We start from the raw sequence: 24,625 nt of genomic DNA on the forward strand, positions 1-24,625 counted from the left end.
GAAATGGGTGCAAATACGGCGCACCTTCTCAAGTAGGTACGGCATGTCAGGGTATGTTTTTAGAAATTTCTGCACCACTAGATTCAGCACATGAGCCATGCATGACACGTGTACCAGCTTCCCGAGCTTTAGAGCCGCCACCAGGTTACGCCCATTGTCGCAGACAACCAGACCAGGTTGGAGTTGCAGTGGGGAGAGCTACAGATCGGTCTGCTGTTTTATTCCTTGCCACAGCTCTGCTGCAGTGTGTGGTGTTTCACCTAAGCAGATCAGCTTCAGCGGAGCATTTTGCCACTTTGCCGATGCGCTGCTGCATAGCTCCCAAATTGGGAGTGATGTGGAGGGTAATTCAGCATAGGATGATGAGGCGGAGGAGGACGAGGAAGAGGGGAGACTGGACGTATATGATGAGGTGGAAACCCTGATTGAGGTTGGGCCCGCTATTCGTGAAGTGGGTAGGATATGTGTTGATGGTCCAGTTTGAGACTTTGTCCCACCGTCCACCAGGTTGAGCCAGTGTGCCGTGACAGAGATGTATCGTCCCTGGCCACAAGTACTTGTCCTCGTGTCTGTTGTAAGATGGACCTTCCCGGTTACAGCGTTGGTGAGAGCACGTTTTAGATTGTTTAAGACATGCTGGTGTAACGCGGGGATGGCACACCGGGAAAAATAGTGCCATCTGGGAACCAAGTATCATGGGGCAGCCACAGCCAAAAAAATCACAGAAAGACTGTGTCCCCGCAAGCCTAAATGGCAACATCTCCACGGATAGCAACTTGGCATTGCGCGCGTTCAGTATTTGTGCTTGTGGGTGCGTGACTTGGTATTTACGCCTCCTTTCATACATCTGGGGCTCGGAAAATTGGACGCTTTCCTGGGACAAACAAGTGGATGAGCTTGTTGTGGCCTGTGTCTGTGCAATCGCAGCTTGTGAGCAAGAGGTATGATGATCACCTGCTTCCTGCCCAGCAGATTGGAAAGGACGTATTACAGGCGACATGGCAGTGGTTTGTGTTGTGAGTTAATTCTCGGGTTCACCAGTTGTGAGTTCCCCTTCTGGACTCCCTCTGGTGGTGATGGGAGGTGGTGCGGCTGGTTTGATCGGTGGAGATCTGCCACCTGAGAATGAGGATGATGATTGGATCTCAGGATTCTCAGATTGGATTTAAGACAGCCGATGCCCTATTCAGTTGCTGGTGATTCCTTCTGGCTTGTCAGCTCTTGGTTTTCAGCTCTGTTCCAGTCATCTAAAGCTAAGTTTTTCTGCTAATGTTCACACTTGATTTTGTTGGTCTATCCAGTTTTTTGTGTGGGCTGCCAGCCCCGGCTGGGGACTGAGCTAAATTTCCACTCTTATTTATCAGTTTTTTGCCAATTGGCTTTTTGTCCCTTACTAGTTCGGTCTTTTTTTGCTCTGTCTCAGAATATTTCAGAGTGCTGATATAGTGGGAGAAGTCTAGTGACTTCAGGGTTAATTTTGCTATCAGAAGTGTGGGACATTATTTTTGTAGGGTTTTTTGCAGGTTGCAGACAGTGTCTTCCCTTTCCTTTCCTGTCTAGTTAGTTTGGGCCCCATCGTTTGCTCAGCCTATGCTCCTGCTTGTGTTTGTGCCTTCATCTTGTTTCACCATCAATACATGTGTGGGGGCTATCTATTCCTTTGGGGTCTGATCTGGGGCAGTTAGTTTCCCTTTTCTTGCTTTAGGCTTATGTAGTCCTCCGGCCATGACGAGGTGTCTAGGTTCATCGTAGGCACGCTCCACGGCTACAGCTAGTTGTGTGGTAAGATCAGGGATCTGCAATCTGCATGGTTACCAGCCACCTTGGTTTTTTGTGGCTTAGCTGTTTTGCTTTCTTCTCCTCGGTGACCCATTCATAACAGGTTTGACCCGCAGTTGCTGACACTGATTCGGTACCCTGTTGTTCAGCCCACCAACTAGGGTGCTTGGCTGCCATGTGTTTCTGCATACTGGTGGTGCTTTTGTTGACTTTGCCCTGGCCTCTGCTCAGCTTCCTATGGCAGATGCTACAGATGACAACATTTGGTTCAGAAGGACTATCGGAAAAAAATTTCCAGACAGCGGCTGAACGCACCCTTGCCTTGACTTGGGGCACAGAGGGATTGCTCTTGGCAACAGTTGACACAGTTCACACTCTGCTCAAACCAGTAGCCCTTGGTGCCTTTTTTGGTGCTACATATCCACCTTCATCCTTTGGGCTGCTGTGCTGGCTATGCGTGCCAACGGTCCAGGTCGGATCGGTGGTCTCATCATCGACCACCTCATGTCATCCTCCTTCCGTGTTGATATTGGCGACTGGCCAGATGGCAATTATGTGTCATCACCATCAGCCTCTACCTCTTCACCCGGTATATCACGTGGATGAAAGTGGCTTTCTTCTAGCCATGGGGTTTCAAATATTTGGCATCATCAACAGAAGATACCTCCTCACATTCTTCTTCAATGTCACGCGGTGAGAGGCCAGAGGCAACAAAAGGAAATGGATCAAACAGATCCTCGGAGTGACCAAGGTTGGAGTCAAATGCTTCCTGTGACTCCTGACCAGGTGATGAACTAGGAACAGCTTGAGAATAGGATGACCCAGCGTTATCTGTATGGACAGTAGACTGTTTTTGTCATGGACAATTAGGTGCTGCTAGAACATTTCGTTGAGTCCTTATCAAGACAGTATCTGCTCTTGTTCTTCAGGCTTCCAGACCGGGAAATTTCACCAGGAACCTAGATGCATCAACCTTCTTCGGTCTCCCAGACTCTGTGCCTTGTGGAGCACCAACGACCCCACGTCCACGTCCCTGTCCCTTCACAACAGCCTTTTTAGGAATTTTGGATTTTTCTGCCATAATTGCAGATGTTCAGATGCAGATATTGGGGAACAAGGAGCAGTTAGTGCTTTGTGGAAGGTAGCATTAAAGCCTAATACTGCTTTGTGTTTTACTAACAGCACAAAAATATTGCCCTGATGTTTAAGGTGAGATTACGCAACCCAGTAACCACACAAGACAGCAGTGCTGCCACAAAAAAAATGCCCTGATGTTTAAGGCGAGATTACGCACTGAAGTCACCACACAAGGCAGTGGTGCTGGCTGCGTGTCAGTTGTGCAGTACCGTGCGTGCATCGTATTTGCTGTAAACACAGCAGCACCACAGCAGCACGAAAAACTGCCCTGCAGGGTTAAATGAGACCCCAAAAATACCTGGGAAAACTGTCACTACTCAGTACCTGACCTTATACTTTCAGCTCTGAAAAGAGCTTTTGGGTTTTACAGAGGATTTCTGGATGATTTGCAAAAAAAAAAAACACAACTCTCCCTAGCAGCTGCTCACACTCTCCCTACACTAGCTGTGTACTGCATGCAATGTGCAGAAAATGGTGGCAGCAGGACTTAGAGCCAGGCTATGGTGACTCATAGGCTATAACGATGGGCGGCTAGCCAATCATATTAATGCTGCCCACAGCCAAGAAGGCTGCGGCATTACTGTGATTGGCAACTGCTGGGCGGGAGATCCGAGTAGTGTGAGGCGAGTAGTGAAATACTTGCTATGTTCTGAGTACTGTGAGTACTGCATTACTTGCCAAGAACCGAATACCCACGATTATGCTCGCTGATCCCTATCTTAGACCTATCATTTCAGCTCATGAAAAATGGGAGCAAAACCAAGTATTGCATATAATTTTGTTTAGTGTATTTCCTTGCTTCTGACACTTATAACAATATTTTATTGCTATTGCCAATGCTGCTCCAGCATCTGATGTCCCCAATCTGGAATGCTCCAGTATATGATGGGCCTCATGGATGTTACTCCAGTGTATGATGGGCCCTAACAATGCTCCATATATAATGGGCCCTATTTCTAATGCTCCAGTGTATAATTGGCCCCGTAAATGCTGCTCCAGTGTCTGATGTCCCCCATTTGGAATGCTCCAGTGTATGATGGGCCCCATTTTAATTAACCCAGGCATGGTATGTGAAAAGAGCTCCATGGAGTAATCTGAAGTGTGTGCTGCTGCATCCTTCACTTTTGGTGTGGGTGAAGGACACAAGGAAAGGGGTTGCTCCTGACCAGAAGCCTGCACTTACGACTCAGTGCTTGCATTTTTTAAAACTTCAGAAGAGGAGGCGATAGAGCTGGAGGCTGTTTCAGCAATGTAAGCCAAAAACAGTTCCTGATGCTCCGGCTTTAAAAGCAGTCTACCTACTCCCAAAAAACGGAGCCTTACTGGCCTTCCAGAGCTACACCATGACGCAGGTTCAACACTTCCTGCCTTAGCTGCTATTGTGTTTTTGGCACTACCAGCAGATGCACCACCACCACCACTATCAGTACCAGCTGGCCCCCCATGCCCACATACACGTCCTCTTCCACCATACTTCCTCATGTTTTGGAAAAAGGACCCAAAATACCAGCAGATATATGGTACTGTATCAGAAGCTTACAGCTCTATACAGTCTAGTGATAACAGTAAATCTCCATATATATTTCATGAGTCATACACAGATGCTCACAGGCTCAGTATGGATTACCCTTTAAAATAAAAAGTTGAAAAAGGGTGCATTATCACCAGATGCAAGGTATATATAGTATAGTGTAAACATTCTGCATCTACGTATACATTTCAGGAGGCAGACACAAACACTCTCAGGCCCAGTATGGATTACACAAGAATATAAAAAGCTGTAAATGGGTAATATAACACAAGTGTACAGCTGTATACAGTGTTGGGGTAATATTAAAGCTCCTAATATATTGCCGGAGTAACAGACAGATGTTCATAGGCTCATTATGGATTACACCAGAGTCTAAATAGCTAAAAAGGTTACTGTATCAGAAGCGTACAGCTGTATACAGTGTTGGCCAAATTTGAAATATCGGTATATATTTCCGGAGTCACCCTCAGGCACTCATTCAGTCTGGGTTTGACCATAATAAAAAATGTTGTAAAAAAGGTACTGGATAAGAAGGTAGCAAGTATATATATTATAGGGTACAATTGAAATCTCTGTATACATAGTCCCTTAGTCACTCTCAGATGCTTACTCAGTATCGATTTGACCGTAATACTAAATGTCGAACATAGGTACTGTATAACAAGATACAAGCGGTATCGAGTATAGGGTAAAAATTGGTATCTCCGATTCACCGTATATATAGAAGGCGTAAACCACACACGCTGACTCACTATGGATGGTACCGTAATACAAAATTTTGAACAAAGGTACTGTATCAGCACATACCAGGTGTATCCAGACAAGGGGTAATTGTAAATTTCCGTATATACTTCAGTAGCCAGACACAGACACTCATAGGCTCACTATGTATTACACCAGAATTTAAAAAGTAGAAAAAGGGTTGAAGCATACAACAGTATACAGTGTTGTGGTACTTTTAAATCTTTGTATATATTTCAATCTCAGTAAGCCAGTCCAGATTCTCCGCTACTGGAAACTACATGGATAAAAGTACAAACGGAAAGTCGAGTGTTAGCAGAAATTTGGGAATTACTCATCGCGGCAAAACCTCCCGGTAGATGTTGCAGAGGCGATGCAGACCCTCAATTACTGTGTCTGTGGAGAAAGCGAAAACGGTTCTTTGTGAAGAAAGGATTGCTTTATCGCAGTAGCGTGGATCACATCACCGTTACTCATCTCCATCAAATTGTGATCACAGGGAGAGATGTAGACATGGTCCTCACTGCCTATCATGATGTGTCTGGTCATTTTGTAGTGCAAAAGACAGAAGCCACAGGCCGTAGGTGATTCTATTGGATTGGCATGAGAGGAGACCTTGAAAAATGGTGGCAGAAATGTCACACGTCTGTGACTATCACAACTCTGAAAGGTGATCATAAAGCACCACTGCATCCGCTTGTAAGTTGACATCCATTACAAATGGTAGCCATTGATAATCTGAAGGCAGAGGCCAGCAGGACAGGCCATAGCTACATCTTGACCATCATCGATCAATGCACAAAATTCTAGTGGCCGCCCCTGTGAAGGATTTATCTGCCCAGGCTACACAGAGGTGGAGCAGGGAGAGGTCAGTATTGCAACTTGCAAGTGCTGTGGCCATGACCAAGCAGGGGGGGCACACACGTGGTCGACGGTACTGGCACAGGGTCCATCCACCTGTTCAGAGCAACGGCACTTGCCCAGGTGCGCCAAGTGTAGACCCCTGCCATTGGGGGGTGGGTGGGCAGCCCACTTAGGGAGGTTGAAAAAATGGCATATGTTGATGTGTTGGCTGGACATTCAGATGCTGCAAAGGGCAGAATTGGGCATGTCCGAGGAAGAGGAGGACAAAAGCGAGGCAGTTTTCTGGTAACCTATGTGTCATCAGTAGTGTTGAGCTTTCCGATACCGCAAGTATCGGGTATCGGCCGATATTTGCCGTATCGGAATTCCGATACCGAGTACCGATACTTTTTTCGTATCGGATACCAGAATCGGAAGTCCAAAATGCAATGAGCCACTGTTGTGGCTCTGATTGGCTGCCGAAATTACGTCATCATGATGCGCTGTCTGTGCGCATCATGATGCGCCACCAGTTCGGGCCTTCGGGGGGTCTGTGCCGACTGTCCAGGGGTCTGTACCGGCCTGCCGGGGGGCTGTGCCGGCCTGCCGGTGGTCTGTGCCGACTGTCCGGGGGTCTGTGCAGGCTCCGGGGGTCTGTGCCAACTGCCCGGGGGTCTGTGCGGCCTGCCGGGTGGCTGTGCCGGCCTGCCGGTGGTCTGTGCAGGCTCCGGGGGTCTGTGCGGCCTGCCGGGGGGTCTGTGCCGGCCTGCCGGGGGGCTGTGCCAGCCTGCCGGTGGTCTGTGCAGGCTCCGGGGGTCTGTGCAGGCATCGTCCGATGGGACTACAAGTCCCATCGGGCGATGCCTGCTACCATGACAGTGATTGACACATTAGCCAATGATGGGACAGTAGTAGTCCCATCATCCGGCTAATGTGTTGAATGTAAAAAAAAAAAAAAAAAATTACATGCTACATACATGCTACATATATACTACATGTAACATACATGCTACATACTACATACATGCTACATACATACATAATACATAATACATAATACATATATACTACATGCATGCAACATACATACAACATGCATGCAACATGCATACTACATATATACTACATGCAACATACATGCTACATACTACATCATACATGCTACATACATACTACATGCTACATACATACTACATACATAATACATATATACTACATGCATGCAACATACATACAACATATATGCTACATGCATGCAACATGCATACTACATATATACTATATATACTACATGTAACATACATACTACATATATACTACATACATGCTACATACATACTACATACATACAACATATATACTACATGCATGCAACATGCATACTACATATATACTATATATACTACATGTAACATACATACTACATATATACTACATGCTACATACATGCAACATACACACTACATGCTACATACATGCAACATGTATTTGATCCCTTTGAACACTTTGATCCCCGAAGCCAAAGAAGAAATTCCCACGCAGCAATGGCATAAAGTGAGACTAGGGACTATTTTTTTACAGTGGTGGAGGAATACAGTGCGGAAGGATACCTAACTTCTGTCATTGTATTCCTGGAGCTGGTAGAGAATGGTAGCATCAGCTGATGCTGCTGTTCTCCACGCAAAATCGACGTGGGACCCTCGTGGACTTCTGCGGATCGGGGTAAGTATATTGGTGTTTTTTTATTTTGATATTTATTCCTCAGGCGACAATGGCTTCGGGGATCAAAGTGACAAGTGACGGTGGGTATGTACTCTTTGTTATATGTACTGTATGTCTATATGTATGTATTGTATGTAGTATATATGTATGTTGCATGCATGTAGTATATATGCAGTATATATGTAGTATGCATGTTGCATGCATGTGGTATATATGTAGTATGCATGTTGCATGCATGTAGTGTATGTATGTAGTATGTATGTAGTATGCATGTAGTATGTAGCATGTATGTAGTATGTTGCATGTATGTAGCATGTAGTGTGTATGTTGCATGTATGTAGCATGTAGTATATATGTAGTATGTATGTTACATGTAGTATATATAGTATATATGTAGTATGCATGTTGCATGCATGTAGTATATATGTTGTATGTATGTAGCATGTATGTAGTATGTATGTAGCAAGTATGTAGCATGTATGTAGCAAGTATGTTGCATGTAGTATATATGTAGTATGTATGCTACATGTAGTATATATGTAGTATATATGTAGTATGCCTGTTGCATGCATGTAGTATATATGTTGTATGTATGTTGCATGCATGTAGTATATACACTCACTGGCCACTTTATTAGGTACACCTGTCCAACTGTGTGTTAAGACTTAATTTCTAATCAGCCAATCACATGGCGGCAACTCAGTGCATTTAGGCATGTAGACATGGTCAAGACAATCTCCTGCAGTTCAAACCGAGCATCAGTATGGGGAAGAAAGGTGATTTGAGTGCCTTTGAACGTGGCAAGATTGTTGGTGCCAGAAGGGCTGGTCTGAGTATTTCAGAAACTGCTGATCTACTGGGATTTTCACGCACAACCATCTCTAGGGTTTACAGAGAATGGTCCGAAAAAGAAAAAAAATCCAGTGAGCGGCAGTTCTGTGGCCGGAAATGCCTTGTTGATGCCAGAGGTCAGAGGAGAATGGGCATACTGGTTCGAGCTGATAGAAAGGCAACAGTGACTCAAATTGCCACCCGTTACAACCAAGGTAGGCAGAAGAGCATCTCTGAACGCACAGTGCGTCGAACTTTGAGGCAGATGGGCTACAGCAGCAGAAGACCACACTGGGTACCACTCCTCTCAGCTAAGAACAGGCATCTGATGGCTACTTTCAGCAGGATAATGCGCCATGTCATAAAGCTCGAATCATCTCAGATTGGTTTCTTGAACATGACAATGAGTTCACTGTACTCAAATGGCCTCCTCAGTCACCAGATCTCAATCCAATAGAGCATCTTTGGGATGTGGTGGAACGGGAGATTCGCATCAGGGATGTGCAGCCGACAAATCTGCGCCAACTGTGTGATGCCATCATGTCAATATGGTCCAAAATCTCTGAGGAATGCTTCCAGCACCTTGTTGAATCTCTGCCACGAAGAATTGAGGCAGTTCTGAAGGCAAAAGGGGGTCCAACCCGTTACTAGCATGGTGTACCTAATAAAGTGGCCAGTGAGTGTATGTATTATGTATGTAGTATGTAGTATGTATGTAGCATGTATGTAGTATGTAGCATGTACAGTGGGGCAAAAAAGTATTTAGTCAGTCAGCAATAGTGCAAGTTCCACCACTTAAAAAGATGAGAGGCGTCTGTAATTTACATCATAGGTAGACCTCAACTATGGGAGACAAACTGAGAAAAAAAAATCCAGAAAATCACATTGTCTGTTTTTTTTTCATTTTATTTGCATATTATGGTGGAAAATAAGTATTTGGTCAGAAACAAGCAATCAAGATTTCTGGCTCTCACAGACCTGTAGCTTCTTTAAGAGTCTCCTCTTTCCTCCACTCATTACCTGTAGTAATGGCACCTGTTTAAACTTGTTATCAGTATAAAAAGACACCTGTGCACACCCTCAAACAGTCTGACTCCAAACTCCACTATGGTGAAGACCAAAGAGCTGTCAAAGGACACCAGAAACAAAATTGTAGCCCTGCACCAGGCTGGGAAGACTGAATCTGCAATAGCCAACCAGCTTGGAGTGAAGAAATCAACTGTGGGAGCAATAATTAGAAAATGGAAGACATACAAGACCACTGATAATCTCCCTCGATCTGGTGCTCCACGCAAAATCCCACCCCGTGGGGTCAGAATGACCACAAGAACGGTGAGCAAAAATCCCAGAACCACGCGGGGGGACCTAGTGAATGAACTGCAGAGAGCTGGGACCAATGTAACAAGGCCTACCATAAGTAACACACTACGCCACCATGGACTCAGATCCTGCAGTGCCAGACGTGTCCCACTGCTTAAGCCTGTACATGTCCGGGCCCATCTGAAGTATGCTAGAGAGCATTTGGATGATCCAGAGGAGTTTTGGGAGAATGTCCTATGGTCTGATGAAACCAAACTGGAACTGTTTGGTAGAAACACAACTTGTCGTGTTTGGAGGAAAAAGAATACTGAGTTGCATCCATCAAACACCATACCTACTGTAAAGCATGGTGGTGGAAACATCATGTTTTGGGGCTGTTTCTCTGCAAAGGGGCCAGGACGACTGATCTGGGTACATGAAAGAATGAATGGGGCCATGTATCGTGAGATTTTGAGTGCAAACCTCCTTCCATCAGCAAGGGCATTGAAGATGAAACGTGGCTGGGTCTTTCAACATGACAATGATCCAAAGCACACCGCCAGGGCAATGAAGGAGTGGCTTCGTAAGAAGCATTTCAAGGCCCTGGAGTGGCCTAGCCAGTCTCCAGATCTCAACCCTATAGAAAACCTTTGGAGGGAGTTGAAAGTCCGTGTTGCCAAGCGAAAAGCCAAAAACATCACTGCTCTAGAGGAGATCTGCATGGAGGAATGGGCCAACATACCAACAACAGTGTGTGGCAACCTTGTGAAGACTTACAGAAAACGTTTGACCTCTGGCATTGCCAACAAAGGATATATCACAAAGTATTGAGATGAAATTTTGTTTCTGACCAAATACTTATTTTCCACCATAATATGCAAATAAAATGAAAAAAAAAACAGACAATGTGATTTTCTGGATTTTTTTTTCTCAGTTTGTCTCCCATAGTTGAGGTCTACCTATGATGTAAATTACAGACGCCTCTCATCTTTTTAAGTGGTGGAACTTGCACTATTGCTGACTGACTAAATACTTTTTTGCCCCACTGTATGTTACATGTAGTATATATGTAGCATGTATGTAGCATGTACATTTTTTTTTTTGTTTTGTTTTACATTCAACACATTAGCCGGATGATGGGACTACTACTGTCCCATCATTGGCTAATGTGTCAATCACTGTCATGGTAGCAGGCATCGCCCGATGGGACTTGTAGTCCCATCGGACGATGCCTGCACAGACCCCCGGAACCTGCACAGACCACCGGCAGGCCGGCACAGCCCCCCGGCAGGCCAGCACAGCCCCCCGGCAGGCCGCACAGACCCCCAGAGCCTGCACAGACCACCGGCAGGCTGGCACAGCCCCCCGGCAGGCCGGTACAGACCCCCCGGCAGGCCGCACAGACCCCCGGAGCCTGCACAGACCACCGGCAGGCCGGCACAGCCCTCCGGCAGGCCGCACAGACCCCCGGGCAGTCGGCACAGACCCCCGGAGCCTGCGCAGACCACCGGCAGGCCGGCACAGCCCCCCGGCAGGCCGGTACAGATTCCCGGGCAGTCGGCACAGACCCCCGGCAGGCCGGCACAGACCCCCGAAAGGCCCGTACAAACCCCAGAGAGGCTGTACAAGGCAAAAATAGGGTTTTTCTTATTCCGATACCGGAAGTCCCATAGACTTGAATGGGACTTCCGGTATCGGAATCGGCGATACCCGATATTTTTTTTAGATCGGCCGATCCATTCCGATCCGATACTTTTAAGTATCGGACGGTATCGCTCAATACTAGTCATCAGGGGAAGGTGGGACAAAATCCTTTGAAGCCCATGCATGGTTCAATTTAATGAAGGTTAGATCATCAACATTTTGGGTCGACAGACGTGTCCTTTTCTCTGTCAGGATTGATCCAGCAGCACTGAAGACTCTTTCAGATAAAACACTAGCAGTAGGGCAAGCGAGCTCCTGTAATATGCCTTACAGGAGCTCGCTTGCTCTGCTGCCAATTCAGGCCAGGTGTCCAGTTTAGAGGCCCAATAGTAAAAGGGGAATGACCTGTGAGGGAGAACATCGATATGGGAGGAGAAGTAGTTTGTAACCATAGTTGACAATTGCTGTCTCCTGTCACTTTTAATCGATGCAGGATTAGCAGTCGTGTGAGCGGTATTTGAGAAATCATTCCACAACAGGGTCATTAAACCCGTCTCCAAGGCCACTTTGGCTGTGTGCACCACGAACACCTCTTCCATTGTGCCCACTACGGCTCATGGGAGAACCAGCACCGCTGCTGTGTCCTGGGAAAGCCTTAAACAAACGGTTTACCAGAGTTGCTTGTTTGTTAGGCAATATTATCTCTAGGTTCTCCTGTGGCATGATGTTGTGTAATTTGCCTTTGTAGCGTGGATCGAGGATGCTGGCCAGCCAGTAGTCGTTATCCCTCATCATTTTGGCAATGCGGGGGCCCCTTTTTAGGATCCACAAGGCATAATCGCACATGTGGGCCAATGTTCAAGGTGTCAATGCTGCACTGCAACTGCTGGGCGGAGTAGCACTTTCTGGCAAACAACATCCCTACAGTCACGCACAAGCACTGTACCTGACCATGGAATGCCAACATTTTCTCTAGCCCCCTGAGAAGCATCCTCCTGCCCAAAATAATCATCCCCCTCATCCTCATCCTCCACCTCGTCAAGGACAGTTCCCTGACCAGACAATGGCTGACTGTCATCAAGGTTTCCCCCCTCCTCCTCCGCTGCAGATGCCTGATCCTTAATGTGCATCAAACTTTGCATGAGCAGACGCATAACTGGGATGCTCATGCTTATGATGGCGTCTTTTGCGCTTACCAGCCGTGTGCATTCCTCAAAACATTGAAGGACTTTACAGAGGTCTTTCAGCTTTGACCACGGCACACCCGACAATTCCATGTCATCCCTCAAACTGCCTGCCCGTGTATCCTCCCACAAATGCATTACAGCCTGCCTTTGTTCGCACAGCCTCTCAACCATGTGCAGGGTGGAGTTCCACCTTGTTGCAATTACTATGATTAGGCGGTGCTTGGGGAGGTGGAGCAATCGCTGCAGCTTCTGCATACGAGTGGAGTGGACGTTTGAGCGACGAATGTGCAAGCACAGTCTTCACACCTTATGTAGCAGGGTTGTTTACTCTGGATAATTATTAAGGAAGCACTGCACTACCAGGTTCAAAGTGTGAGCCAGGCAAGGTATGTGTGTGAGTTTTGCACGGGCTATGGCTGCCACAAAATTACAGCCGTTATCACTGACTACCTTGCCTGCCTCAAGATGTAGACTGCCCAGCCATAGTGATACAGACAAGGTGTGCACTCTGTGGATATGAGGTAGGTTCAAGCTGAACTTGGAACTTAGTCCAGACAGTCATCCAGTGAAAACAGCTGCACTCTGGGAAATTTTGTTTTTCAATGCAAAAATTTTTTATTGAAGACACCACAGGGGAATAGTGCGTTGAGGTAACGTTTTGACCCTATGTCGGGTCTTTTTCAAACCTCACTAGAAAAGACACATGCAACGATAGACATTAGGCTATATACAGTGATAATCACAAAAATGTACAAACTCTGTAGAGGTTTAAACAGATATACATATTTACACAATTACATATTTACACAATGTGCAAAATCATCATCATGTACAGGATCGTTGTGTGCAAAATCATTGTAGAACAAAATTGTACAAATCAATGAGTTAGCCCATAGGATATTGGAGTTAGATCCAGTAAATATTGATTGAAGCAGCCGTGGAGCTGGGTTACGGCGAGGCCGGCATAATAGAGCAAATGACATAAATGCAACATAATTAGGCAGTGCAAGCATGGAGACTGACCTTAAAGCACAAGAGAAAAAGAAGCAATCATGGCAGTATGAATGTGCAGGAGGGGCTGAAAAAGGGTGAAAAAAAACAAGAGGTTTGGACAGGTATAGGTAACTGCAGTACAGTATGGAAAAGAAAGGGGGTAGGAGGGACAGAGGCGCGGCATACCTAAAGTGCCATATGTAAGGCTGTGTGCACACGATGCAGATTTGCAGCATTTCCGCAGCGGATTTTACCACGCAGAAACATTGCATATCCGCATTGTGATGTACAGTACCTTTAAAATGAATGGAAAAAAAAAACGCTGTGCAGACGCTGCGGATTTTTCCGCGCGGTTTTCCTGCGGTACAAAATCCGCAGCATGTTACTTCTTTTGTGCGGTTTTCTATCTCCCCTGTCACCAAATCCGCAGGGGGAAACCCGCAATGGAAAACCGCACAAAAACTGCATGAAAACCGCGTGAAAAATGGAAGAAATCCGCAGGAAAAATGCAGGTCATTTGACCTGCGGTTTTCTTCCATTCTGCACGGAAAGATCCGCAGGGCTCAAAACTCCGTCTGCACTCAGCCTAAAAGTCCGGTCTGGCAGGGACCAGGCAGAGGTCCTGAGATGAGCTGAGGGGACAGGTAATGCGAGAGTTAACAGCATGAAAGCATTCTAAAGTAGATCACAGTGCAGCAATGCTGCAGGACATACCTGGAAGCGTGGGGCAGCAAGCACCGTCTGTGGTGTAGTGTGCAGGCATTGGTGGTCAATGGGTTAAAGTAGCCTGGAGACCGAGTCAGTGGGAGTGTCTGAGGTGTGCTACTGTGTGGGAAACATAAGTGGTGTGTACTGAAGCCAGGCTTGTAGCCCTGTTGGTGGGGGCACCTGCACTGTGTGCTGAAGGTAGAAACTACAAGGAGAAGACAAGACATAAATAAAAGTGTGCCGGTGTCAGCTTAGTAGCACTGGGGGAAGGGAGGGGGACAGAGAGAGAAGGGAGTGTCAGGCTGGGGAGCAAGATAGAGAGGGAGGGCACAACACAAGGAGGGAGAAGAGGTAGGGAGATAGAACAGAAGTGATAGAGGAGTGGGAGGAGAACATAAAAAGAAGGAATTAATGAATGAGGTGAAAAAAAAGATGATGTATAATGAGAGAAATGGATGAAATGGATCAAAGGGATTGCAAAGGACAAGGAAATAAAATAGAATGAAATAAATTTGGGGTAAAAATGATAAATGAAAAACGGGAAATAAATGAAAAAATGCTGAAGAAAGTGAAAGAAAGAAAAAAAACAAATGAAAAGAAAAAAATGAAAAAAAATAGTAGAAAAATATAGAAATATATAAAATAAATAAATATAAAAAATAATAAAAAAAAGAAAACTGAAATGGTAATAGGACAAATGGAAAAAAAATCTAGAAAGTGAAAAAATGAAAGAAATGAAGTACAAATATTGATAATAAAATTAAAAAAATTGACAAAATAAAAATACTAAAAATTGAAATAAAATATAATAATAATGAAAAAATAAAATGATGAAGATGAACATAATGGAAAAAAATATATTAACGTAAGTGGGAAAAATGAAAAAAAGGAGAAAGGAAAAAAGATAAAAATAAAAAAATAAAAAATAGGATTAGAAAAATACCAGTACTTACCCTGATGGGATCTCTCTGCAGCATTCGACACTGTGGATCATCAGCTCCTCCTCACTATGCTCCGTTCCATTGGCCTCAAGGACACTGTTCTCTCCTGGTTCTCCTCCTATCTCTCCGACCGCTCCTTTACTGTATCTTTTGCCAGTTCCTCCTCCTCTCATCTTCCCCTTACTGTTGGGGTCCCCCAAGGATCGGTTCTAGGTCCCCTCCTCTTCTCCTTGTACACTGCCCCTATTGGTCAAACAATCAGTAGATTTGATTTCCAGTACCATATCTATGCTGATGACACCCAATTATACGCTTCTTCTCCTGACATCACGCCAGCCTTTCTAGAAAACACCGGCGATTGTCTAAACGCTGTGTCTAATATCATGTCCTCACTATATCTGAAACTGAACCTGTCAAAGACTGAACTCCTGGTGTTTCCTCCCTCTACTAATGTACCTATACCCGACATTGCCATTTCTGTGTGTGGTTCCACTATTACTCCCCAGCAACATGCCCGCTGTCTTGGGGTCATACTTGATTCCAAGCTTTCCTTTGCCCCCCACATTCGATCACTGGCTCGCTCTTGTCATCTGCACCTCAAAAACATTTCTAGAATTCGACCTTTTCTTACCTTTGACTCTGCAAAAACTCTTACTGTTTCTCTTATTCTTTCTCGTCTTGACTATTGTAACTCTCTTCTAATCGGTCTCCCTCTTACCAAACTCTCCCCCCTCCAATCTGTCTTGAATGCTGCAGCCAGGATCATATTCCTCACCAATCGTTACACCGATGCCTCTACCTTGTGCCAGTCATTACACTGGCTACCCATCCACTCCAGAATTCAGTATAAACTTATTACCCTCACTCACAAAGCCCTCCATGGCTCAGCACCACCCTACATCTCCTCCCTTGTTTCAGTATACCACCCTACCCGCGCCCTCCGTTCTGCTGATGACCTGAGATTAGCATCCTCAATAGTCAGAACCTCCCACTCCCGTCTCCAAGACTTTACACGTGCCGCGCCAATTCTTTGGAATGCACTTCCCAGGTCAATACGATTAGTCCCCAATCCCCACAATTTTAAGCGTGTCCTGAAAACGCATTTATTCAGACTGGCCTACCACCCCAACACATTAACCTAATCAATCCCTGTGTGGCAGAGCCAAAAGTTTTACCATAACCAGGTTCCCCGCATCATGTTCCCACATGCTTTATGCCTCCATTAGCCCTCTGTGTCTGTACTGTTACACACTTACCCTGATTGTATGGACCAGTCATAATGTTAACTGTTACCACCCACCTTTCGTGTCTCCCTCTTTCCTCATAGACTGTAAGCTTGCGAGCAGGGCCCTCTTTCCTCTTGGTATTTGTTATAATCTACTGTATGTGATTATTGTTATGCTGTAATGTCTATTGTCTGTACAAATCCCCTCTGAAATGTAAAGTGCTGCGGAATATGTCGGCGCTATAAAAATAAAATTTATTATTATTATTATATTATTATGGGTGTAAAATGTAAGGGTCAAGGCACCTGAAAAATTAGGAAGAGTTAGTATACAGAAGAAGTGAAAGTCAGCATGCTATACACATATCTGCAAATATAAAATTCACATTTTACGTATGCAACAGAATCAGATAACAAGCAGGCAAGCAAGCAAGAAACCAGTGCTATTACTTATCTGAAAACCATATCTAGTTCCCTGTTAAGGCCCCAAGGAGATAAGGTCTGTAAGGTGTAAATCTAAAAGGATTCCCTTTCTCGTAAGCGTTTAATGTGGTCACCACCCCGTCATGGTTTTTCGACCTGTTCCAATATTTGGAAGCGTAATTGAGAAACCAAGTGGTTAGTGGCTATGAAGTGATGGGGAAGAGGAAGCCATGTCTTTGTGGCTCGCTATACGGTCACGGATGTGTTGTGTCGTTTCACCGACATAAAGTAAACCACATGGGCATTTTACCACGTATACAATGTTGTTGGACTCACAGGTGAAGAAACCTTTTATGGCATACTGTTTGCCAGAATGTGGGTGGGTGATAGTGCTAGATTTAATAACATTCGAGCAGCATGCACATCTCAAACAGGGAAATGTGCCATTCCTCTCGGTGTTGAGGAAAATTTGTCTGGGGACCCGGGTAAAGCTGCCTAAGTCAGCTTTGACGACCCTGTCTCGAATATTGTGAGGTCTTCTTTTGCACATTAATGGTGGAGTCTTAAATGCCTCGACCTACGGATATGACCGTGCGAGCATCGGCCAGTGTTTTCGGATGATGTTACAGACTTTAGGCATGATGGGGTGGTGGGTGTGGACGAAGGGAATACATTCAGGTTTGGTTGAACAGATTGTTCAGGGACCGGGTTGAGAGTCAAAGTTTTTTCTTTATTGAGGAGATTTTGAGGGTAATGGCGAGTCGAAAATTTTTTTGTCATTTCATCGAGACGTTTCGGCAGAAGCTGTGGGTTTGACACTATGCGTGTCAAACGTTTAAACTGTGAGCGGGGCAAGCTATGTTTGATGGAAGTAGGATGGCAACTGTCATAGTGGAGTAAACTGTTGGAGTCAGTGGGCTTTGAAAAGATAATAATAATAATAGTAATCTTTATTTTTATATAGCGCTAACATATTCAACAGCGCTTTACAGTTTGCACATATTTTCATCACTGTCCCCATTGGGGCTCACAATCTAAATTCCCTATCAGTATGTCTTTGGAGTGTGGAAGGAAACCTGAGTGCCCGGAGGAAACCCACGCAAACACGAGGAGAACATACAAACAATGTCAGTGGAGAGGTAACCACTGACAATGTGAACAGGAGTTCAGGGTGAATCGAGTTAATGTATTCAGTGAAGGCGACCAGGGGGTCTTGAGGACCTGGCCATAGACAAAAAATATCATCTTTGAACCAAAGCCAACAGATGTTATGATGTCTAAATAGGGCGTCTTCGTAGATGAAAGCACGTTCGAAGGCGTCCGTATATATGTTAGTGTACGCCTGTGCTACATTTGCGCCCATTGCGGTGCCTTGAATCTGTAGGAAGAATTGGTCACCAAAAAGGAAAAAATTCTCGTGTAAAATCAGAGATAAAAAATCAAGACACATTTGTTGAGAATTTCTAGTGAGGTCAGACTGCTCGAGGAGGTCACCGACTGCTTTTATACCTAGATCATGCCGGATAGAAGTATAGAGGCTTTTAACATCAAAGGTGACGAGGAGACACTCAGATGGGATAGGAGGTAGCTGTTTAAGAGTTTGAAGAAAGTGACCAGTGTCGAGAACTAATGACCTCATGGTTTTAGTGAGTGGCGTAAGTACTTTTTCAAGAAAAATAGAGATGGGGGCCAGGATAGAATCGGTGGAAGCAACAATTGGTCTGCCAGGGTGATTGGTGAGGGATTTGTGTATTTTGGAAAGAGTATAGATGACAGGGGTCACCAGATGCTGATTTGATAAAAATGTGACTGTCTTAGAGTCAATGGTGTTAAGTGATAAATTTTTCCTCAAGAGTGTGTCAATTTTATTCCTAATACCTATGGTAGGGTCAGAGGGAATTTTCTTGTAGGTGGATGTATCGGATAGTTGCCTGGGAATTTCAGGCAACTATGGTGGTGTTCTGTATAACAATAGCCCCACCCTTGTCCGCTGGTTTTATTACGATTTTCTTGTTATTTTTAAGGGACTGAAGGGCCTGCTTCTTAAGGGGGGAGAAATTGCTATAGGTCGGCAAATGCCCAGAATGATGTTGGTCGAGGAGCATGTTGATCTCCTTATGAACAAGATCAACATAGGCCTCAGTGGCATGGTAGTTTTGAGGGGGGTTGAAGTTACTATTGTTCCGTAGACCAAAGTTAATGATACTTAATTCAGGAACGGGGTTCTCCACTGGTGCAGGAACCCTATTCTTGGTTGAGTCCTCAGGAGATCCAAAGTGTGTCTTGAGCCGCAGGTTGCGGTAAAAGAATTGTAGGTCTTGGGACAACCTGAATTTGTCCCATGGGGGTGTTGGACAGAAGGACAAGCCCCGCTGGAGGACAGCCAATTCAGCGGGGTCGAGCATGTAGGAAGAAATGTTGACCACCGAGTTGGGGGCCTTACCTGAGACTTCGTAGTCATACAGTCTGCGTTGTTTCCGGGCAGCCCTCCGAATCGGTCTCCTCCGGGTCGGGTATTGGTTTGCGTATTTTGGCGCTTGGCTAAAAAACGATTTTGTGAGTAGTTGTTGGTGGAACTGTCGCTGTCGGTGCTGAGTGATCCCTGGCGACGATATCCAGGTGTTCGTCTGTTGCTGGAGGTAGCAGAGTCGTTCCATCGATATACCCGACCTAAAGAGTAATCCTCGGAGTCTCTATGAAACTTTGAACTTTTCTTGTCTTGTAGGTATTTATGATGCTCTTCTATTGCCTTGTTGGTTTTGGCCTTCGGGGCATTCCAATCTGCTGCAGAAAGAGATGTGGACAGTTGTTCCTCAAAAGCGGTCAGCTTCTGCTCAGACTCCTCGATAGCTGTTTGAAGGAATTCAACTGCCCAGCCATGACTCTGTTTGTTGCTGCAAGTAGTCGGCCAGTACCTCCGCGGTGTGTCTGTTGCCGGCCAAAGACATCATCTTTAACACAGCCTGCTGACGCTTACCACTAGCTGTTCGATAGTGGGACACCTCATGTGCAACACTGCCAGCTGCGGATGGAGTGCTCGTGCGACAGCGCTCTGTGGACGAGCTTTTGCTGATGGAGGAGGAGGAGGGTCGAAAGCCTACAGCCAACTGTTTCCTATACTGGGGACTAGGCTGCACTGTTCCACCACTGCTGTCCCCTGTGGAGCCTGCATCCACCACATTAACCCAGTGTGCAGTGATGGACACGTAACGGCCCTGGCCATGCCTATTGGTCCATGCATCTGTTGTGAGGTGCACCTTTCCCCTCACTGACTGTTTTAGTGCATGGACAATGCGGTCTTTCACATGCCGGTGGAGGGCAGGGATGGCTTTGCGAGAAAAGAAGTGCTGACTGGGCAAATCATAGCATGGGACAGCGTAGGCCATGAGCTCACGGAATGCTTTGCATTCAACCAAATGGTAGGGCATCATCTCTAATGAGATTAGTTTGGCAATGTAGGCGTTCAAACACTGGGTACGTGGATGAGAGGATGAGTACTTTCTTGTCCTACTCAGAGTGTCTGGTAGGGTGAGCTGGACTGGAGAGCTGCATATGGGGGAAGTAGCAGTGGACCGGAGGAAGTGAGAGGGGGTTGGTGATGGTATTGGTGGTGATGGCCTAGATTCAGTGTTGTGTTGCAAAACCATTGTGATTCCCTGAGTGCTTTGGCCTTGCGACGACAGCTCCACATTTAGTGCTAGTGGTGTCGTAATGGTGGCGGTGGTCTTACAGTGGGGGAAGCGATGGAGCATTGCTGGCTACCTTCAGTCGGAGCAGGTGCACATGTGCTACCTGAGGTTTTGTAGTCCGTCCACGCTTGCAAGTGCATTCTGGTTAAATGTCTAAGCATGCAACTGGTTTTTAAATTTCTGAGTTGTTTACCTCGGCTAAAGGTCCTTCCGCACTTACAGGTAACCTTTGCCTTATCAGTAGGATTTTGGACAAAGAAGTTCCACACTGCACTCTTCCTACTATGGTATGCATTTTCTGGACTTGCACGCTGTGCTAAGTTGACCATGTGGCCAAGCTGTCCTGCAACTCTTTTATTTTTTGGTCCACGTTTTTGGACAGCAACGGGCCTGCCAGATAACCACTGCTGCGATATCAAGGTCTGCTGCGGATCTTTCTCCATATCTGAACTATTGCCAGCACCACCCTCCTCACTCAATGGATGCCAATCCGGGCCAAGAACTGGGTCATCCATCAACTCCTCTTCAAAGTCATCTGCACCTTCCTCTTTACCTTCCTCTGTGTCACCGTGTAAGGTGGTATAGTATGCGGGAAGTGGCACCTGAGTTTCATCAGGGTCAGATTCTGGCTCAATAGACTGCGAGGGCAATGTAGTGCCCTGGGTCAATGTACCAGCAGAATCATCTAGCAGTGGCTGTGCATCAGTGCACTCCATGTCAGATTCATCTTGGACTGGGGAATTCAGGATTTGACTGGATAACCCAGGCATGGTATGTGAAAAGAGCTCCGTAGAGTAGTGTTGAGCGATACCTTCCGATATCGGGAAATATCTTATCGGATTGGATCGGACCGATACCCTAAAAATATCGGGTATCACCGATTCCGATACCGGAAACCAATGCAAGTCAATGGGACACAAATATCGGAATGAAAATACACATACAGTACTACATACATGCATACAGCATACCACATGCATACTACATACATACATACTACATACATACTGCATACATACTACATACCTACAACATACTACATGCATACTACATACATACTACATACATACAACATACTACATGCATACTACATGCATACTACATACATACTACATACATACATACAGCATACTACATGCATACTACATACATGCTACATACAATGCATTACATACAATACATACATATAACATACAGTACATATAACATAGATTACATACTCACCATCACTTGTCACTTTGTTCCCCGAAGCCAGTGTCACCTGTAAAAAATGTTAAAATAACAAACAAACAATATACTCCCTGATCCGCAGAAATCCACGAGTGTCCCACGATGATCTCCCGTGGAGAACAGCAGCATCAGCTGATGCGACCGATCTCTAGGGGCTCCAGTAATACAATGATGGGAGGAAGGTATCCTTCCGCACTGTATTCCTCCGCCACTGTAAAAAAAAAGTCCCTAGTCTCACTTTTGGCATTGCTGTGTGAGAAAGTTCCCACGCAGCTTTTTCCATAAAGTGAGACCAGTGAACTATAGTAACCTCTCAGTGATGCACTGTAGGAGCCATTGTCTCCTGTCAGTGTATCACTGAAGGTCCTATAGAGCAGTGACATCACCTGATGTCAATGTTCTATAGGGGAAATCGTCGTGGGACACTCTTGGATTTCTGCGGGTCAGGGAGTATATTGGTTGTTTGTTATTTTAATATTTTTTTACAGATGACACTGGCTTCGGGGATCAAAGTGACAAGTGATGGTAAGTATGTACTCTATGCTATATGTACTGTATGTCTATATGTATGTATTGTATGAATGTATTGTATGTAGTATGTAGTATGTATGTTTGTGTTTTTTTTTTTACATTCAACACATTAGCCGGATGATGGGACTACTACTGTCCCATCATTGGCTAATGTGTCAATCACTGTCATTGTAGCAGGCATAGCCCGATGGGACTTGTAGTCCCATCGGACGATGCCTGCACACACACAGCAGTGCCATCGAGCCTGTCACATAGCGCTCAGATATCAGTGGGCCTCACACAATCCAAAAATGTCCAGTGTCCAAAAGTGTGTGCAGATATTCAAAATCTCCCTTATCCTCTAGTCACTTTTGTCACAGCAGTGCCATCGAGCCTGTCACATAGCGCTCAGATATCAGTGAGCCTCACACAATCCAAAAGTGTCCAGTGTCCAAAAGTGTGTGCAGATATTCAAAATCTCCCTTATCCTCTAGTCACTTTTGTCACAGCAGTGCCATCGAACCTGTCACATAGCGCTCAGATATCAGTGGGCCTCACACAATCCAAAAGTGTCCAAAAGTGTGTGCAGATATTCAAAATCTCCCTTATCCTCTAGTCACTTTTGTCACAGCAGTGCCATCGAGCCTGTCACATAGCGCTCAGATATCAGTGGGCCTCACACAATCCAAAAGTGTCCAGTGTCCAAAAGTGTGTGCAGATATTCAAAATCTCCCTTATCCTCTAGTCACTTTTGTCACAGCAGTGCCATCGAGCCTGTCACATAGCGCTCAGATATCAGTGGGCCTAACACAATCCAAAAGTGTCCAGTGTCCAAAAGTGTGTGCAGATATTCAAAATCTCCCTTATCCTCTAGTCACTTTTGTCACAGCAGTGCCATCGAGCCTGTCACATAGCGCTCAGATATCAGTGGGCCTCACACAATCCAAAAGTGTCCACTGTCCACAAGTGTGTGCAGAAATTCAAAATCTCCCTTATCCTCTAGTCACTTTTGTCACAGCAGTGCCATCGAGCCTGTCACATAGCGCTCAGATATCAGTGGGCCTCACACAATCCAAAAGTGTCCACTGTCCACAAGTGTGTGCAGAAATTCAAAATCTCCCTTATCCTCTAGTCACTTTTGTCACAGCAGTGCCATCGAGCCTGTCACATAGCGCTCAGATATCAGTGGGCCTCACACAATCCAAAAGTGTCCACTGTCCACAAGTGTGTGCAGAAATTCAAAATCTACATTATCCTCTAGTCACTTTTGTCACAGCAGTGCCATCGAGCCTGTCACATAGCGCTCAGATATCAGTGGGCCTCACACAATCCAAAAGTGTCCAGTGTCCAAAAGTGTGTGCAGAAATTCAAAATCTCCCTTATCCTCTAGTCACTTTTGTCACAGCAGTGCCATCGAGCCTGTCACATAGCGCTCAGATATCAGTGGGCCTCACACAATCCAAAAGTGTCCACTGTCCACAAGTGTGTGCAGAAATTCAAAATCTCCCTTATCCTCTAGTCACTTTTGTCACAGCAGTGCCATCGAGCCTGTCACATAGCGCTCAGATGTCAGTGGGCCTCACACAATCCAAAAGTGTCCAGTGTCCCAAAGTGTGTGCAGATATTCAAAATCTCCCTTATCCTCTAGTCACTTTTGTCACAGCAGTGCCATCGAGCCTGTCACATAGCGCTCAGATATCAGTGGGCCTCACACAATCCAAAAGTGTCCAGTGTCCAAAAGTGTGTGCAGATATTCAAAATCTCCCTTATCCTCTAGTCACTTTTGTCACAGCAGTGCCATCGAGCCTGTCACATAGCGCTCAGATATCAGTGGGCCTCACACAATCCAAAAATGTCCAGTGTCCAAAAGTGTGTGCAGATATTCAAAATCTCCCTTATCCTCTAGTCACTTTTGTCACAGCAGTGCCATCGAGCCTGTCACATAGCGCTCAGATATCAGTGAGCCTCACACAATCCAAAAGTGTCCAGTGTCCAAAAGTGTGTGCAGATATTCAAAATCTCCCTTATCCTCTAGTCACTTTTGTCACAGCAGTGCCATCGAACCTGTCACATAGCGCTCAGATATCAGTGGGCCTCACACAATCCAAAAGTGTCCAAAAGTGTGTGCAGATATTCAAAATCTCCCTTATCCTCTAGTCACTTTTGTCACAGCAGTGCCATCGAGCCTGTCA

The 24,625-nt window shown here is 45.5% G+C and overlaps 1 protein-coding gene across 2 annotated transcripts in view; it reads right to left on the reverse strand.

Annotated features, from left to right (window-relative positions):
- Positions 1 to 14,907, reverse strand: part of LOC141085321 (sialic acid-binding Ig-like lectin 13) — an 80,668-nt gene extending 65,761 nt beyond the window's left edge. For both annotated transcript variants that reach the window (XM_073570601.1, XM_073570599.1), the window contains exon 1: positions 14,422 to 14,907. The gene's annotated coding sequence lies outside the window, so the exon portion shown is untranslated. The remainder of the gene's footprint in view (positions 1 to 14,421) is intronic.
- Between the last annotated feature and the right edge of the window lie 9,718 nt (positions 14,908 to 24,625).

This window comes from Dendrobates tinctorius, unplaced genomic scaffold, assembly GCF_039654945.1.
Source record: "Dendrobates tinctorius isolate UK_male_01 unplaced genomic scaffold, ASM3965494v1 ptg000028l, whole genome shotgun sequence".
In the NCBI taxonomy this organism is placed as follows: Eukaryota; Metazoa; Chordata; class Amphibia; order Anura; family Dendrobatidae; genus Dendrobates; species Dendrobates tinctorius.